The 19,198-nt window shown below is 38.9% G+C and overlaps 1 protein-coding gene and 1 pseudogene across 17 annotated transcripts in view; one reads left to right on the top strand and one right to left on the bottom strand.

Moving 5' to 3' along the window:
- The window catches only part of PCDH15 (protocadherin related 15), a 1,259,847-nt gene that overhangs the window by 1,085,843 nt on the left and 154,806 nt on the right, over positions 1–19,198 (bottom strand). The gene's annotated exons all lie outside the window — the stretch shown is intronic.
- On the top strand, positions 3,457–4,251 carry LOC121016548 (40S ribosomal protein S4, X isoform-like; annotated as a pseudogene).

The following is a 19,198-nucleotide window of genomic DNA, read 5'->3' as shown; positions in this document are numbered from 1 at the left end:
TGAAATATGTACAGATAGACCTAAGCGTATTCACCTTAGGTCATGACCCATCAGTGGACAAGTAATGAAGTTACTATATTTTTGAACAACAACAACAAATATATATATATATATATGAACTTAGTAACATGACTTCACAGAACTCTAAGTAGTTTACTCATGAAGAAACATGTCAAAATTGTTACCATCACAACAGAGTATAGCTCTGTCTTTGTGTGTATTTATATTTATATACAATACACCCACACATATACCACACAAAATATATATTCTATATTCTATAATATACATGTCATATGTAATCAGCATATGCATGTTGTTAGGCACGTATTATGTATGTGTGTGTGTATATATATACATATATATATATACACACACACATATATATGTATACACACACACATATATATGTATACACACACACATATATATACATATATATATACACATACTATGTATATTAGAATGAAATTTCACATGTAAACCAGAGATTGCAATCACTAGTCATTAAAGAATATTCTAAAGGAACGTGGTCAGCAACATTCAAGTAACCACACAGGCTCTGCTGAGAACAAGAGGCAGATTACTAATTAAGGAAAATTTGTTCTACGCTGTGTTTGGTGGAATGATACTATGGCAGGCTAGAAAAACTGTGGAAGGAAGAACTGGGAATTTGTTGTTTGGCGGGTTGGCTGTAAAAACCAACTTTTTGCTTTTCACATATTTTTTGAGACACTGTTATACTTCAGATGGCACGTGCTTTAAAGGTACCAGTTGAGAGATCCTGCCACATGCATGAACCTGGAAACCATCACCACAATCAAGATAATGATGACAGGGGCGCCTGGGTGGCTCACTTGGTTGAGCATCCGACTCACTCTTAATTTTGGCTCAGGTCATGATCCTAGAGGCCATGGGATTGAGCCCCGGGTTGGGATCTGTGCTGACAGCATGGCACCTGCTTAGGATTCTCTCTTCCTCTCTTTATGCCCCACCCCCCTCTCTCTCTCCAAATGAATAAATAAAACCTAAAACAAAGATGATGAGTACATTCATTACCTCCACAAGTTGCGTGGGCTCCTCTGTGACCCCTCCTTCCCTTTTTCTTCCAATCACTTACACACTCACTCCCACCTACATCCCCAGACAACCACTGACCGGCCTTTTGTCACTGTGGAATGGTTTGCACTTTTTAAAAACTGCATGAATGAAATTACATGGTATGTTTTCTCTGTGTTGCCTTTTTTCACTGAATAAAGTTATTTTAATATTCATTTAATTTTATTATGCATATCAATAGTTTTTTTTTTAAATTTCTGAGTAGTATTCCATTGTCTGGACATACCACTATTTGTTTATCAATCTGCCTGGTAATAGGGTTTATACAATACAATTTTAGCTTACCCCAGTCTCCTTTTGTGTGAGACTTGACCACTTCACGTACAGTATTACAGCACAAGTACGGTATAATAGTATACTTACAATTCCTCATTCCAAACTTTGTTATATATGTTTTTTACATACTTTATCTCTACATATTTTACCTTTACAAGTGCCACAGTGCATCTGTACTATTTTTAATTCAAAGAGTCAATTATCAATTAAAGAGGCTTTTTAATAAAATATAAAATACTTTCCACACATTTCCAATTTATGCAGCTGTTCATTCCTTTGTACAAATCCAGACTTACACCTTGTATTTTTTTTTTCTTCTACTTGGAAGGTGTTTTGAAACATTTATTTTATTATTTTTTTAAATTTATAGATCTGCTAGTGATGAGACAGTCTCTAGTCACCGTCATTTTTTAAAGATAGAGTATGGTCTATAGGTTGACAGTTGTTTTCCTTTCATGGTTTTATTTTTAAAGTTTATTTATTTTTGAAAGAGAGAGAGAGAGAGTGATGGAGAGGCAGAGAGAGAGGGAGAGAGAGAATCCCAAGCAGGTTCTGCACTGTTAATATAGAGCCTGACGCAGGGCTTGAACCCATGAACAGTGAGTTCATGACCTGAGCCAACATCAAGAGTCAGACTCTCAGTTGACTGAGCCACCCAGGCGCCACTCTTGCAGGATTTTAAACATGCTTTTCCATTGTTTTCTTGCTTATATTGTCTCAGATGAGAGATCTATTGCCACTTTATCTTTAACTGCTTTACTAAGATTGCTTTTAGGCTTTTATTTTTATCCTTGATTTTGAGGAATTTCAGTATGATATGCTTTGTTTTCTGTGTTTCTTATGTTTGGCATTTGTTGAGTTTCTTGAATCCACTGTTGTATAATTTGCATCAAATTTGGAAATTGTGCAGCCATTATTTCATAAAATATGTTTTCTGTCACTCTTTTTTCAGGTACAATTATACATGACCACTTGATATTATCCTATGACAGTTCACTGATGTTTTCTTTATCGTGTCTTTAGTTTTTACCTATCACATTTCAGATAGTTTCCATCATCCTATCTTCAATTCCTCTGGCCTTTTCTTTCACAGTGTTTAATTTTCTTTCGATCTCATCCAAAGTATTGTCCATGTCATAGTTATCATGCTAAAGCTTTACTCTACCACCTTACATACTTCAGATGTAATTATACTGTTTAGTGTCCTTGTCCATAACTTCTATCGTATCTATAATCTGTCAATTTCTATTATGTCAATTTCTATTATTTTTTACTATATTATGGTGAGTCACAGCGTCTTTCTTCTTTCTTTTTTTTTTTTTTTACGTTTATTTATTTTTGAGACAGAGAGAGACAGAGCATGAACGGGGGAGGAGCATAGAGAGAGGGAGACACAGAATCTGAAACAGGCTCCAGGCTCTGAGCCATCGGCACAGAGCCCGACACGGGGCTTGAACTCATGAACCGCGAGATCATGACCTGGGCCGAAGTCGGACACTTAACCGACTGAGCCACCCAGGTGCCCCCGCATCTTTCTTCTTTCAATACCAATATAACATTTCATTTCATGCTGAACATTATGTGTTTTACCTTGCTGAACCATGGATGGCTTCATATTCCTCTAAATGCTCTCCAGCATTATTCTAGAAAGTAGGCTCATTACTTGGAACTAGTGTGATTCTTTCTGAAATGGCTTTTGGATTTGTTAGCTGTGTCCAGAGTAGTGCTCAGTCTATGACTACTTTTAACCACAACTAAGATAATATCTTTCTGAATACTAATTATCCCCACTTATTAGAATATCCTTCTGAGTACCCTAACCTATGTAGAATTTTTTTTTTTCCCACTCTGGAAACCAGAGTTTTACACTCTGGATAGTTAGAACATATAAACTATCTTTGGTCCTATGTGGACCCTGAAAAGAATTCCCCTATTCTTGTCAGGTTCTTTACACAGCCTCAGACAGCTTCCTCACATGCTTGCACCAGTCAATATTCAACTTAGGACTTGGAAAGGACTCCAGTCTCTTTCTCAGGTACTGGAAGGAGGCAGTCTTCTTCCTGTGCCTGGTGCAGCCATGGCTTGTGGTCCCAAGGAGCATCTGAAGTGTGTAACAGCTTCAAAGCATTGGATGCTGGATAAACTGACCAGTGTGCTTGTCCCTCAATCATCTACAGGTCCCTATTAGCTGAGAGAATGTCTTCCTCTCATCATTTTCCTAAGGAACAGACTTAAGTATGCCCTAACAGGAGATGAAGTAAAGATCTGATACAGCATTTTATTAAGATTGATGGCAAGGTCTGAGCTGATATAACCCACCCTGCTGGTTTTATGTACGTTAGCAGCATTCAAAGACTGGGGAGAATTTCCATCTGATCTGTGTGACACCAAGGGTTGTTTCTGTTCTTTGGATGACACCTGAGGAGGCCGAGTATAAGTTGTGCAAAGTGAGAGAGATCTTTGTGTGGACAAAAGGAACCCCTCACCTGGTGGTCCATGATGCTGGCACTATCTACTACCCTGATCCCCTCATCAAGGTGAAGGACACCATTCAGATTGATTTGGAGAATGGAAAGATTACTGATTTCATCAGGTTTGACACTGGTAATCTATGTATGGTGACTAGAGGTGCTAACCTGGGAAGAACTGGTGTGATCGGTGTCCGAGAGAGGCATTCTGGTTCTTTGGATATAGTTCACTGCCAATGGCAACAGCTCTGCCACCCAGTTCTCCAACATTTTTGTTATTGGCAAAGGCAACAAGCTATGGATTTCTCTTACGCATGCAAAGGGTATCTGCCTCACCATTGCTCAAGAAAGAGACAAGAGACTGGTGGTCAAACGGAGCAGTGGGTAAAATGGTCTCTAGGTGACTTAATAGGAAGCCTTTGTACTTAATTAAAGATAATACAGCACAATAAAAAAAAAATTAGAAGATTTGGAGAGGATTCCAAGCCTCAGGAGCCTTCTCTTTGGGAAGCTCTTTTCTTTCCAGTCCTGTGTCCTGTGGACTCCAGTTGTCTTAGCCTTCTTAGCCACCTACTTGTGTCTCTGAATGCAGAAGTTGCCAGGCTGCACCTGGGTCACTCCTCAACAGCACAGCGTGGAAAGTGTCTCTAGATCACAACTCAGGGCAGTCGTAGTTATCACCTAATATTCCCCCTCTCACAGGAATCTCTGTCCGAATCTCCAATGCATGATAAGTGCTGTTTTCCATATTTTATTTTTTATTTTTTTTAGTTTTTTCTCATGTAGGAGGGAAGTGTCAGTATCTGTTATACTATTCCCCGGGAATATTTCAGTTTTTCAAAGGGATTTTCATTGTTTTCCTGTCGGGAGTGCAACGTAAAACATTTCATCTTTCCATGGAACCTTCAGTAAAATAATCAGTAACTAACTGTTGAAAGTAAATGCATTTTGACAAGGTACAGAGACTCTTTGTCTTTCTTCAATAAGTAGGGAGTAAATACAAATTTCAAGTGGGCAATAACTTTGCCTTATCTGCATATCCCCGGGATCTACGACTGTGTCTTCACATTGTAGGCACTTAATAAATGATTGCTAAATAATGTTAAGATATTGGCTAAGAACTAAATACCCCATGCAGCTATACAAACTTTTCATTCAAGATTTCTAAATACAACGGGCCATTAAGTTCTCCAATTTAGACTAAGAAATGTTAAAGACCCCCATGCCTACATTTGGTGTAACTGTCAAGTTGATAAAAATCCCCTTCTCCCGTGCCCCAACACTGCTAATTCTTTTTTTTTTTTCTCTTAGAGGGCATTAGTTTAAATAGGATGTGGTTACCATACAAAGGCATATTATGTTACGTGATATCATATTGTAAATAAATGTTATAGAAAGATGTTCCTGTTGTGACATTAAGTAAAAGAGAAGTTACATGTGTCTAAAAATACTCTATAATACCAAATTATAAAATCATAAACTAAACCGTACTACAAAATGCTATGCATTTTTTTTTTTTTAAACAACAAGCACAAAATAAAGAAATGTGAAAGTTTTATGATACATCAACCAACACTGGAGGGACACTTGGGGGGAGGGCTTGGAGTGGCGACCCTGAAAAAGGATCTTTTCACGTCTGAACCCCTGGTGCCTACAACCAACTGTGACCTTATTTGGAAATTGGGTCTTTGCAGATGTTACTAAGTGAAGGGTCTCAAGATGAGAGCACCCTGGATCACGTGGGTGGGCCCTCAAACCAGTGGCAGGCGTCCTTAAGAGAGACAGAAGAGACCCTAGGAGGAAAAGCCCCAGAAACCAGGCAATGCCAGCAGCCACCAGAAGCTGGAAGAGGTGAGGAAGTTCTCTAGAGCCTCCCAAGAAAGTGTGGCCAACACGCTGACTTTGGACTTCTAACCTCCAGAAGAGAGTCGATACATTTCTGGTTCTTAGACCACGTGTTTGTGGCAATTTGCTACGGCAGACACAGGAGACCGGTCAAGGTTTCGTTACGGGGCACGGTGAGCAACACCTAAGAGTGTGGACGAGGCTTCGGAATCGGGCAGTGGACTGAAGAACATGCCGGAAAAAGCCCGGGCTGCGGTGAACCGCTGGTGGAAACCCAGATGCTGGAGGCGATGCTGGTGGGGACTCAGAAGGAGGAGAGGGACGCGCACTTTGTACTTCTCCCGCACCTCCTCGTAGGCCTGGATGAAGTCCAGCTCGTCGGGCGGCGGGCCGGGCAGCAGCCGGGCGGCCATCCCCGGGCGCCGGACGCGGCGGCGCAGAGCGGCCTCCAGCCCCGGCGGCCAACACTGCTAATTCTTGACGTCACTAACTCCCAGTGTTGCTCAACAGTGAAAATCAATAGGGAGAACTTCACAGGTCTTGTTGAGAAGCCACTTTAGCCTCAGACATTTAGAATCATTCTGACAACTACTGCTCATAGGACTTCGGGAGTAGAAAAACCTACGTTTGTTTTAAGCTGTTTAGGTAGAGTACTTCAACATATATCAGTTACAAAATTTCCTGGCCCTGCTCATCCTAAATCACAATGTTGTCACTTTTCACATGTGTTTGATGTGAGTTATAAAAATACTTATACATTTCTACCTAGTAACGACAGTCCTTGGAATTCTTTTAACAGGGCAAGGTGAGGCAGTATCATAGAATCCATAATAACACAATAAATTAAAATGAGAAAATGTATGACAGGGTACTATTTCATTATACAATTATAATTGTGACCACTTTGAAACCACATGGAAGAAGGCTATGATTAATAAATTAAGTACAATGTATAGACCACAAAAACAAATTTATGATGCTATGTTAAAAGGTATGTGCACACGAATAAAAATTAGAAAGGAGTATGAAATAATGAAAACATGTGATTTGTTAAGGTGGATCAATGGCGAACAATTCTTTATACAAAATACAAATTTAGAGAAAGGGTTGCTTTAAAGGCTGTTTGCCCCTCAAATATATATTTTAAAGCTAGGTTTCACTTGGGTCACATTTGCAGATAAGAAAAATCAGTTTTCACTCTTTCAAACCTTTCTCATATGCTTGATGTATGAACTTAAATATTACCTTTTTTCTGGGCTATGTGAAACTGTCTGCACCTGTAACCCAAGGTGTGCTTAATTTGCATCTGTGCTTGTGAAGTAAGAGCACTCATAATCCATTACTGTTTTGTATAGTTGGTTTTGGGGCTTTGAAATCCTACTTTTACGCCCCTATTTCTGCATCCTCTCTCATCAAGTATACTGACAGTAGTGTTAGCACTGCTAAGTGAAAGTGCAGAAAACAAGGGTGACTGGCCCAGCCTGCCCACTGCTCACACGAGCAGATGGCTGAAGTGACAGAATTGGGACTAACTTAAGTGAAATGTGTGCCTTGTCTTCAGTGAAGGAAGGGTAAGTCTTCCTGACATTGTGACCGTTACAATTGTCTAAGGGAGTATCTTTAGGTTGTCAAGCTTGATCTTAAAATAGAAGCACACTCTATGGATAAGCAGAAGGGCTGGAGCAGATGTGTACACACACACACACACACACACACACACACACACACACACACAAACATTCTGGCTTGTGGGATACACATACACACATCATATGTATTTCTAATTGTGAAATAAATACCCCTAATGACTGAATTAGCATCTCTACAAATCTCTAAGACTCTAAGATGTTAATGAGTTCCCAAATGATAACATTACGAGCTAAATATGCCACTTTTGCATGTATCTTCTAAATCAGAAAATAAAGCAAACAGACCAAATGATCATGTACTGGGAAAACTCCTAAGTTACACACACATGTAACAAAGGGGCAATGGCATAGCCTAGAGATGAAAACAAATATCTCCAATAAAATCACACGTATTCATTGCACAGTCTTTGGTAAAACTCCGTGAACACAGTCCAGGTAAAGAATTAGTGCACACTCGAGCACAGGATCCTGAACGCGGAAAATTCCATTTATACTGATCCTTTCTGCCTGTAAAATCTGTAAGTATCTTCCTGTGAAACATGCTACATATACATGTAGCACATGTGTACACGTATGTGCATACATGTTTATACACGCACATACACATATCCCGCAAGACTTTGTACTCAAACAGTGCATACCCCCATGCACCCTGTTTCTTTAATATCATTGAAACACCCTGGCCTTCCATTCCTAATGAAATGCTTTTTTTGAAGTCAGTGATATAAATATACATTTCCATCAGAATCCGTCAGAGTTGTAAGCGGGCGGCTAAGTTCAGAGCTCTAGGCAGTCACCAAGGACATGCCCTTTAATGTAATCCTGCCTTCACCATGGACTGCGGTATCCTGGGAATACTGAACTTAATGCTGTACTCTGAACACATATGAAAAATAAACACGAAGTTGAGGAACCTTTTCATGCATATTTATTTGGTTTTCAGGTCAAGGCTGATTCTTGTTTATAGTGGGTTAAGGGTTGATGAAGTTACATCACACAAATAGAGGTATGCGGTGGCACAGAACAGCTAAGTGGGGTCTCAGGCCGGACTTCACAAAGCAAGCAGACCGTGAATCTCCTTCACTGCTAGCGTTTCTTTTGAAACGCCCTAAAAACGACTAATTCCATCAACAAATAGCTTTTCTATAAAATTTGTTAAATGTTTGGGGCACCTGGGTGGCTCAGTTGGTTAAGCGTCCAGCTTCGGCTCAGGTCATGATCCTGTGGTTTTTGAGTTTGAGCCCCATGTGGGGCTCTGTGTTGACAGCTCAGAGCCTGGAGCCTGCTTTAGATTCTGTGTCTCCCTCTCTCTCTCTGCCCCTTCCCTGTTCATGCTCTGTATCTGTCTCAAAAATAAATAAAACATATTTTTTTAAATTTGTTAAATGTTTGCTTATTTTTAAAATTTTAAAAGAGAGAGACAGAGTGTGAGCAGAGGAGGGGCAGAGAGAGAGGGAGACAGAATCCAAAGCAGGCTTCAGCCTTCCAGCCGTTAGCACAGAGCCCGATGCGAGGCTCGAACTCACAAACCATAAGATCATGACCTGAGCCCAAGTCGGACACTTAACGAACTGAACCACCCAGGTGCCCCCATCAACAAATATTTTGAGCACCCATTACAAGCTGAGCATTTGGGGAGGGCATAAAACAATGAGGTTTTTGTATGTCAAAATCAAGAATGTCTCCAGTATATTATCCTTGGGTCTTTTTACTTATTTCTCAGCAAGTAAATGCAAAGGGGGTGCTGTTATTTCATACGCTGATCATTTGGGAACTGCTTTTCCTCTTGGATTTTTTAAGAATTAATGTAGCTACGAGGTAGGTATATGCAAGGAATTCTAGGCTCATTCCCTGAGAGCTGTGTGATTCGGACAGGTGAATTCAATCTTCTATTTCAATTATTTGTTATGGAAGTCTTTCATAGAGATGCTGATTATATACCTGTATCTATCTATACATAAATATGCATTTTATATTGGTAGATATGTGTTTATATATACATGTGTACATAACAAGCACTTAATAGAGCATAGTTACTATATTTTCTTATTGTTATTAGGATACAGTGGGGTCTTAGATGGGTGAAGTAGCTGTGAAAAGGATGGGTGGTAAGAGTTTCACAGATGCCACGAAGGGAGGGATGGGGCCACGTGGCTCTAGACAACACAGACTCGGTGGGTGGAGGCATGGCAAGTGACCATGTGCAAGAAGGCATCCTAGAGGAGGTGACTTAAGAGATGAACATTAAAGATAACAAAAGTGGAGTGCCTGGGTGGTTCAGTTGGTTAAGCGTCCAATTTCGGCTCAGGGCGTGATCTCACAGTTTGTGAGTTTGAGCCCTGAGTTGGGCTCTGTGCTGTCAGTGCAGAGCCTGCTTTGAATCCTCTGTCCCTCTCCCTTTAGCCCTCCCCAAATCATTCTTTCTCTTTCAAAAATAAATGGATCTTTAAAAAAACATTTAAAGATAACTACAAGTTAGTAAGGAAAATGGAGAGGAGAGAGAGAAAGGGGAAGACAACCTTAGGAAAAAAGGGACAAGAAGATAAAACTCTTCTGCACTGCAAAGGAAACAATCAACAAAACTAAAAGGCAACCGACAGAATGGGAAAAGATATTTTCAAATGACATATCGGACAAAGGGCTGGTATCCAAAATCTATAAAGAACTCACCAAACTCCACACCTGAAAAACAAATAATCCAGTGAAGAAATGGGCAGAAGACATGAATAGACACTTCTCTAAAGAAGACATCCAGATGGCCAACAGGCACATGAAAAGATCCTCAATGTCACTCCTCATCAGGGAAATACAAATCAAAACCACACTCAGATATCACCTCACGCCAGTCAGAGTGGCTCAAATGAACAAATCAGGAGACTATAGATGCTGGAAAGGATGTGGAGAAACGCAAACCCTCCTGCACTGTTGGTGGGAATGCAAAATGGTGCAGCCACTCTGGAAAACAGTGTGGAGGTTCCTCAAAAAATTAAAAATAGATCTACCCTATGACCCAGCAATAGCACTGCAAGGAATTTACCCAAGGGATACAGGAGTGCTGATGCATAGAGGCATTTGTACCCAATGTTTATAGCAGCACTTTCAACAATAGCCACATTATGGAAAGAGCCTAAATGTTCATCAACTGACCAATGGATAAAGAAATTGTGGTTTATATACACAATGGAATACTACTTGGCAATGAGAAAGAATGAAATCTCGCCTTTTGTAGCAATGGAGAGAACTGGAGAGCAATGTAGGAACTGGAGGGTGTTATGCTAAGTGAACTAAGTCATACGGAGAAAGACAGATACCATATGTTTTCACTCTTATGTGGATCCTGAGAAACTTAACAGAAGACCATGGGGGAGGGAAAGGGGAAAAAATGTGACAGAGAGGGAAGGAGGCAAACCATCAGAGACTCTTAAAAACTGAGAATAAACTGAGGGTTGACGGCGGGTGGGAGGGAGGGGAAAGTGGGTGATGGGCATTGAGGAGGGCACCTGTTGGGACAAGCACTGGATGTTGTATGGAAAGCAATTTGACAATGAATTTCATATTTAAAAAAAAAAAAGAAAAAGAAAAAAGGGGCAAGAACCCCGTGGCCAAGTCTCTTGCTTATGTGAGATGTGGTCTATTGTGTATGCAGGGGAATTGACCTGAAAGTTTGAAATGGCTGGAAAAACCCTGAGCAGAGTATTTAATGGGAAATGTACAGGAAAAGTAAGGATACATCATGGATTATTTGAAGATTTAAATAACTTGGGAATTAGCACACTAGGGATCCCTAAGTTACTGAAATTGGTCATGGTGTCAGTTCCAGGTTTTAGAATCCAAGTTTTCTGGAATGACACTGTCTTGAAGTGAAATGTCATGATAATTCCGTACCCCCAGTATCATTCCTTTCTCCCCTACCTGTATCAGGGGGTGCCTACAGTGTGCAAAACCACGAAGTTACTCTGAGTTCAGCAGTCTCCTAGCCCAGTCATTCGTTATCTTTTGAGATTCTGAGAACACTGTGTCCAGGTTTTACTAAATCACCAATATTGATAATTTGAGAAATTAGAATAAAACTATGAGAAGGCTAGAAAATGGAAAAATATTCATTACTTTCAAAGAAGGAAGCCCAAATATCAGATGTAGTCTAAAAATCAATCCCGATATTGGTTCCACAGCTCTTTGTTTAAGGGACAGGAATAGACTGTCTGGAAAGATACACACTTAAAAGTTGCACAGCTGCATAAAAAACAAGTTTCTACACACTGAACTCATTTATTTCTTAGGGTGAAGAGATTAGGAGATGATGAGAGTCCAGTGGCCCTTATGTATGTGATATTCATCATGGTGTATTTATCACAAAGGAAATTTTCTAAATTCTTACAGAAACATGATAACTATACAGACACAAGTTGGCTAATATCAGGACATTTGGACCAATAATTTTCAGAAGGACAGTGTGTCAAAGTATCTAAAATATGTGCAATTTCAATCTGCAGGAAATCTTTCATGGCCATTCCCTACATGCGTCTTCTTAGCCTAATTCTTCCTAACTTTTATTACCTATGACCAGAATTAAAGTGTAGACTGTATATTAAGTATATAGGTCAATGAAGTTTGCTAAATTATTTTTTAGAAAACCTAAAGCATCAAATGACAAAATCAGGATCCAACCAAATGTGCGAGGATGAAACTATAGGCTGATACTAAGAAAAGTGTAGTGTAGACAAATATAACATCCCACACTCAGCTCAAATGAATCGACTCAGCATGAGGGGACCCAAGATTAGCAGGTATGCCAATGCAGTGTGCATGGGGACTCAACGTGAGACTGTCCTAATAGTCAGTGAGTTGACTATGCATATAATGCAAATCGTGCATGCTGAACACTGTTGAGAATAAGGGTAGAGATATTTTACAACAATTTTTACAGCAGTTATAGTAACGCTTAACACTTACATATGTGCTGTAGCAAAATTAACCCATTTAATCTTCACAGAAACAACTTTATGAGGTAAAAGTATTAGCATTATCCCCACTTTACAGGTGAGATTAAATTAGGCCCAAGTCACATGGCTTATAAGCAACAGAGCAATTTGACCCCAATGTTACTATTCCCTTTTTTCTTTTTTAATGTTTGTTTATTTTTGAGAGAGAGAGAGAGCGAGAGAGAGCGAGAATGAGCGTGGGAGGGACAGAGAGAGAGGGAGGCACAGGTTTTGAAGGAGGCGCCAGGCTCTGAATTGTCAACACAGAGCCCGATGTGGGACTCGAACCCAACAACTGTGAGATCATGGCCTGAGCCAAAGTCAACAGCTTAGCCACCTTAGCCACCCAGATGCCCCCAAAGTTTCTATTCTTTTGCAGAACCTCACATTTTTATAAGGTAAAAGGAACACTCGGGAATGACTTCTACAGTAATAACAACCATACATGAGGAATTGATACTTGAAATGGAGACACAGCTTGTAGAAGAAAATACTGAGGACACATAACTGACTTCAAACCCTGAATAGCTCTCTTGGGAAAGAGGCTGGACTTCTTTCTATGGTTCCAAGGAAGACTAGGAAATAAAGAAAGGCATATTTTTAACACGTTAAAAAAAAAAAAAGACTTTATCATGTAATAACTATCTAAGGTGGATTTTGGTTAATGGTAAATAAAATTGCAGAATTACAGAATTCAAGGGATGAAGTATAGATAAATCCATCTTCAGTAGTAGTGACAATATTTTGTACTACATTTAATGTTTGTGAACATCTGAAACTGCCCTTCATACCCTCTAAATGGCAATGACTGCTGCCCATCCTTCATAGATCTGAAACCTGAACACCAACAAGCAATCCATCTCAAAAGGGGGATTGATGTGCTCAAAAAAGCCAGTCGCTATGCTCTGAGTGTAACCTTGGCAAGTATCCACATCTTCAGCTAATGAAAATAAGGAATCTATGTTCTTTTTTCTTTTGAACAGATTATCAGGCAGAACATTCCTTATTTATATTTCCTATCTTATGCTATCAAGTTAGCATGATTTCCCCCAAACAAACAAACACTTCTTATGTAGTCTCTGTATTTTCCTCTCTCCTTCGGTCTTCTGTGTTTAGTAACATATTTAGGTTGCCTATTTTGTTGTAAATATCTGGATAATTAACTATCCACCTTCCATTTTTAACCATGATTTTGACATAGGCATTAACAAATTCACAAGTTAGTCTCATTAGGTCTGTTACATTCTGAGTAATTTCTTATGTAAAATTATCTTTTTGTTTATGTTAGTCTTTCTTTTAATTTACATTCTAGTTAGTTAACATACAGTGTAGTATTTGTTTCAGAAGTAGAACCCAGTAATTCATCACTCACAACACCCAGTGATTATCCCAACAAGAGCCCTCCTTAATGCCCATCACCCATCTAGCCCACACCCCCACCCACCTCCCCTCCAACAACCCCCAGTTTATTTTCTGTATTGAAGAGTCTCTTATGGTTTGTTTCCCATCTCTGTTTTTATATTATTTTTCCTTCCCTTCCCCTATGTTCATCTGTTTTGTTTTTTAAATTCCACTTATGAGTGAAATCGTATAGTATTTGTCTTTCTCTGACTGTTTTATCTCGCTTGGTACAATACATTCAAACAGGTGTTGTGGCCATTCTGGAGAACGGTATGGAGGCTCATGAAAACACTAAAAATAGAACTAGCCTATCATCTGTTAGCCTTTTCTATTGAATTTACTTAAATACACCATACATTACTATTTCTACTCTAGCAGCATTATTTAATAAGTAATTTATAAAATTTGTGCGTATCAATATTCCACTATGGCATGCCATCACATCCTTAAATTTGCTTTTTCAGAGTAAGGAGACAGTAAATTCAAATAAATGAAAATCTACCTGATCGCTCATAGAAACAAAGTGAGCTCTCTTCAAATATGAAATGAAACAGATATATTTTATTATAACCCAAATCCAGTTGGCCGTCTTGAAACCATGTTTCTGTCCATCCAGAAGCCTTGAAGAAAACTATATCTGCAATCACAGGTCTCTTCATTGGGGAACATAAAGAGGATTTATATAGAGTATTAAACGAAAACTTCCGACAAATCCTCTTTAGGTGAGTTTCTTCCTCCCAAAGTTTTCCACTCTTAACAAGAACAAGAGTCTCCAATTCCCCCCACTGCTATTGATGCAGTCTCTTTATGGGCATGTTTTTCAGTAATAAAAATTATTTTCTCTCTGCCTATACCACTCACCTACACTTTTGATGAATATATATCTCTATCCCCAATCACCTTGCTCACCACCCCACTGCTTGGAAAATTCTGGTGGACAAAGTTCTTTATCCTGCAAGCCTCTATAAAGAGGTATATGCAAGCTACTATTAGGAATTCAGCTATTTTTATATCCTGAAAACAGCTATGACATTCCTACTGTTCACGGCACACAAATTGGTATCTGCCAAACCATACTGACTAAAGTTTCTAAGAGGTAGGGCTCATTCTATAACAAGCCTAAAGATCAAGAGCATTCACAACTAAAAAATATGAAACCACTTTTATAAAAAAGTTCTCTTTTGGAAATGTTGTCTAACTATAAGACATATTTCTTTTGTCAATAAATCTCTTTTCTTTCCAGAGAATCATGAGAAATAATATCGTGATTAGCTACCAAATTTTAGAGTTTGCTTGTTTTTTGTTTTTTACAGTTTTTCACTTTGCTCAACACTTTTGATTCGTGGATGATCTTCTCCTTACCCCTACCCTGATGAAACACACACACACACACACACACACACACACACACACACACACCTAAACACACAGCATAGGCATGAAGAAGGCATGTTTCAATAAAGAGCCACAAAATCATAATAATCTTGAACAATACTGTGATTCTCATATACTCAAGATTACTGCTCGAACACTAGAGGCATTTACAGATACAATTCTAGGGTTAAGACACTACAGAGAGACTGAACAATATATTTTTAAAAATTCTAATTAAGCCAGATGTTAAGAGGCAGTATAACTCCAAAGCAATACAACTTCAAAAAGAGACAAAGACTATTTGTAGCAAATCTGTGGATCAAACAAACCACTGAAACATTTTTCATGTGGGATAAACCTTGAAGAATGAATGCTACCTATACAGGTAGGAATCAGAGGAAATAGATTTCAGAAGAGAGAAACATAGTTTATCAACTATATTCTGATAATGATGGGTATTCAGTGTCATTTGAAAAAATATATGTGATTTCCTAGGGCTTTGGTAAGATCCTAAAAAGATAATGATGGACACATGTGAGCAGGGTCCCAAAGTATAAAGATGGGTATGAAAAAGAATTTGAGCTCTAAGAAAATTCATAAATAATCCATTTTCTTAAAATTGTATTCGGTAATAACCTACAGTTATCTGCATGAATTTTCCATACAGCAATTATTTGATAATCAGGAGTAAGTTGTGTCTTTTTGGTCATGCAACAGATTTAGCTGATCAAATCAACTTTGCTGTTTCTTTGCCCCTTAAAATCTAAGCATAACACTAGTAATATCTAACAGGTATTAATAATTCTGTGTTAAATATTGGCATTTATTATTGAGCTCAATCTTTCCAAAGTTCCTACAGCTAAATTTCATTATCCCCATTTTACGGGCACAGAAACAGAGACTCCCAACAGCTTGAGTAATCTGGCCCCAAGTCACAGAGCAACCACGTTAGTAGAGTCAAGTTACAATAGCCAGTCTGATTTTACAACTCATCTTCTGAATAATAAAGCTATAAATTATGTTCTCCTGACCACGCATAGATTAAAAAAAAATGTGACCGTTAAGAGCCCATTTAAATATGTGCTAAAACCAATTTAAATATTGTAGATATTAACATTTTATTAATATATCAAATCTTGTTTTATTATCACAACAGTTGCCTAAGGTAGATAGATCTCACCTTGGAATAATCAGACAAGAATAAAAGTATCATCAGTCTGTTCTTATGTTGATCTGTTATTTCTGAACATGATAAATTCAGTTTCTATCCCTGAAGTCATCTAAAGAGCCTGAATTTATTGGTTTTTGTGTTTTTTTTTAAGTTTATTGGCAGAGAGAGAGAGAGAGAGAGAGAGAGAGAGAGAGAATGAATGAGCATGGAAGGGACAGAGGCGGGGGGTGGGGGACAGAGAACCCCAAGCAGGCTCCGTGCTGTTAGCACAGAGCCCGACGCAGGGCTCGAACTCATGAACTGTAAGATCAAGCAAGACCTGAGCTGAAATCAAGGGTTTTGATGCTCAACCAATGGAGCCACCCAGGTGCCCCAAGCTTGAAATTATTGCTAATTTCATTAAGTTCTATTATAATATCTGCACTTCATGTTAATATAATTCTTAGTTATAATGTAATTGGAGGGAAAGACTGCTAATGCTGGCTGGTGCTGAGTATCTGGGCTGATCCCAGATAGGAAAATAATATGTATATCAGTTTGGTCAAATCCCTTTGGGGGGCCAGTTTGGCTACAGATTATGAAAAAGGTTTGTCTCCCCTCTACACATCTCGATAACCCTCCACCTTCTCCCCATGCCCTAAATAAAGGGAGAGAATAAAATCTATAAAAGGGTTCCAAGGTACTCCACATAAGAAAGTAGCAGAAATGCCATATACTCAAGGGTTCCTGGAAGTCCAGGAGTGAGGAAGTAGGAAGAAGGTGCCTAGAAAGTGAGAGAAGAAAACCCATAAGGGGGTTAAAAGTGGAGCCCTGGGGATGTGTCCATAGCCAGTTGCTATAGAGGGGGTTTTACCAACAATACAGTGCCTAGAAACCAGATTGAACCACATAAAGTTGCAGACATTACATTATATTTTGACGTACTAAACTAGCCATTTCAGGATCTCAGTCAGTTAAGCATCTGACTTCGGCTCAGGTCACGATCTCATGGTTCCTGGGTTCAAGCCCTGCATAGGGCTCTGTGCTGACAGCTCAGAGCCTGGAGCCTGCTTCAGACTCTGGGTCTCCCTCTCTCTGTCCCTTCCATGCTCTCTCACTCTCTCTCTCTCTCTCTCAAAAATAAATAAACATTAAAAAAATAGCAATTTCATATGACTTAATAAATTGATGTTTAAGATTAGATATGTTATAATCACATACCTTTAGTAAATTATAGCATCTATATACAATTTGCAAAGCTTAATGACCTTTTCAGAAATTGAAAGGAGGTAAGGGCTTCCGATAAATGGGGCTAGAAGCTTGATATACAGGTAAATATATGTGTGCACACATATACGTTTATGTATATACTTAGCATGTAGTGACTCACACATAGAGATAGTATAGTTTTTAAAAAAATAATACAGTAGACATGAATTTATCATCTCAGCTTAAAAACCACAAAGTGCCAGGCTACCTGGGTGGCTCAGTTGATTAAGCGTCCGACTTTGGCTCAGGTCATGATCTCACAGCTTGTGAGTTCAAGCCCTGCATCGGGCTCTGTGCTGACTGCTCAGAGCCTGGAGCCTGCTTTGGATGCTGTGTCTCCCTCTCTCTCTGACCCTCCCCTGCTCGTGCTCTGTCTCTCTCTGTCTCAAAAATAAGTAAAAACATTAACAAAAATTTTTTTTAAAAACGCACAAGGTGCCTTATTTGAATATGAATTAAAGGTTGACTCTAGATGGTGGCACTCCTTAGGAGTGTCTGATTTAAAATAACATAAGGCAAATTTCAATCTGCGGTTTGCGGTAGAGACCTATTTTTAAAATCCTCTATGGGATTTCTCTTCCTCCTCAGTTTGACAGGGAGAAAAAGATTTGGAAGAAAAGCTTTTTGTCTCAACGTTCACACCTGATGCTCTATATGTTCTTTTTAAAGGCGTGCAGCCTTGGAAAAACGTGTTTGCTGAGGCCTGGCTGAAGTCGGGCACCCAGTGGCAGCACAGGGGGGCGGCTTTGCCCTCGAGGACTCCAGGGGATTGCGCTGTCGCTTTCTGCCAAGTCAGATAAATAAAAAGGAAAAACGAGGTATGTAGGTACCGCACAAGGGCAAACTATGGCAATGAATTCATCAGGCATCTATTATGGAGAAAATAAATTTGAAATACGCTTTGAAAAGAATAGTTTCAGAGGGAAAATGTGAGAAGTGATATATTATTTATATCTGGTTTTGTACTTCTCTTTCTCCATTGAATTTTTCACTAGATAAACCTCAGAAAGTTCAAAATAAATCTGGATTTGAATCAGTTCGTATGAGAGATTCAGTGTTCCCATATGACTGTTTGGATAATAAAGCAATATATTAGCCAATATAAAATTGGCTCACTTTATTAATTCACACTAGATAATTTTTAGGCGTATGGATGAGTTATCTTAATTGATCTTCCAACAATCATGTGAGAAAAGTACTACGATTATGTTTGTTATATAGGTAAGGACACAACACCAAAAACACTTAGACCAGTCAGTCAAATGGATAAGAGGTAGAGTTGGGATTGTGTCCTGAGCAGCTGAGCTCCAGAGGCTTCATTATAACCACTACTTTCTAGCATCTTACTGTAAACTCTGGTGTATCTTTCTAGTGTATAATATATTAGATTTTTCGGATACATATAAATGTTAAATTCAAACAGTAAAATTTATCATCCTTAGAACTACAAAGCAACAGGCCATCATCTCCCTGGAAGCATTTATATCTCAAAGGGAATATTTTACATATATATGTACGTGTACATGTGTATACGTGTTCATAGTGTGCACGCGTGTGCATGCGTGTACAGAGATATCATGTATATAAATGTGTACACTTACATATAAAGGAAAACTATACATATAAACCCTTTACATAAAGGGTAAAGACAGCAAGCAACTAATT

This window comes from Herpailurus yagouaroundi, unplaced genomic scaffold, assembly GCF_014898765.1.
Source record: "Herpailurus yagouaroundi ecotype Mexico unplaced genomic scaffold, PumYag 211, whole genome shotgun sequence".
NCBI classification, from domain to species: domain Eukaryota; kingdom Metazoa; phylum Chordata; class Mammalia; order Carnivora; family Felidae; genus Herpailurus; species Herpailurus yagouaroundi.
Note: the sequence above shows the minus strand (reverse complement) of the source record. Positions and strands in the feature narration are given on the sequence as shown.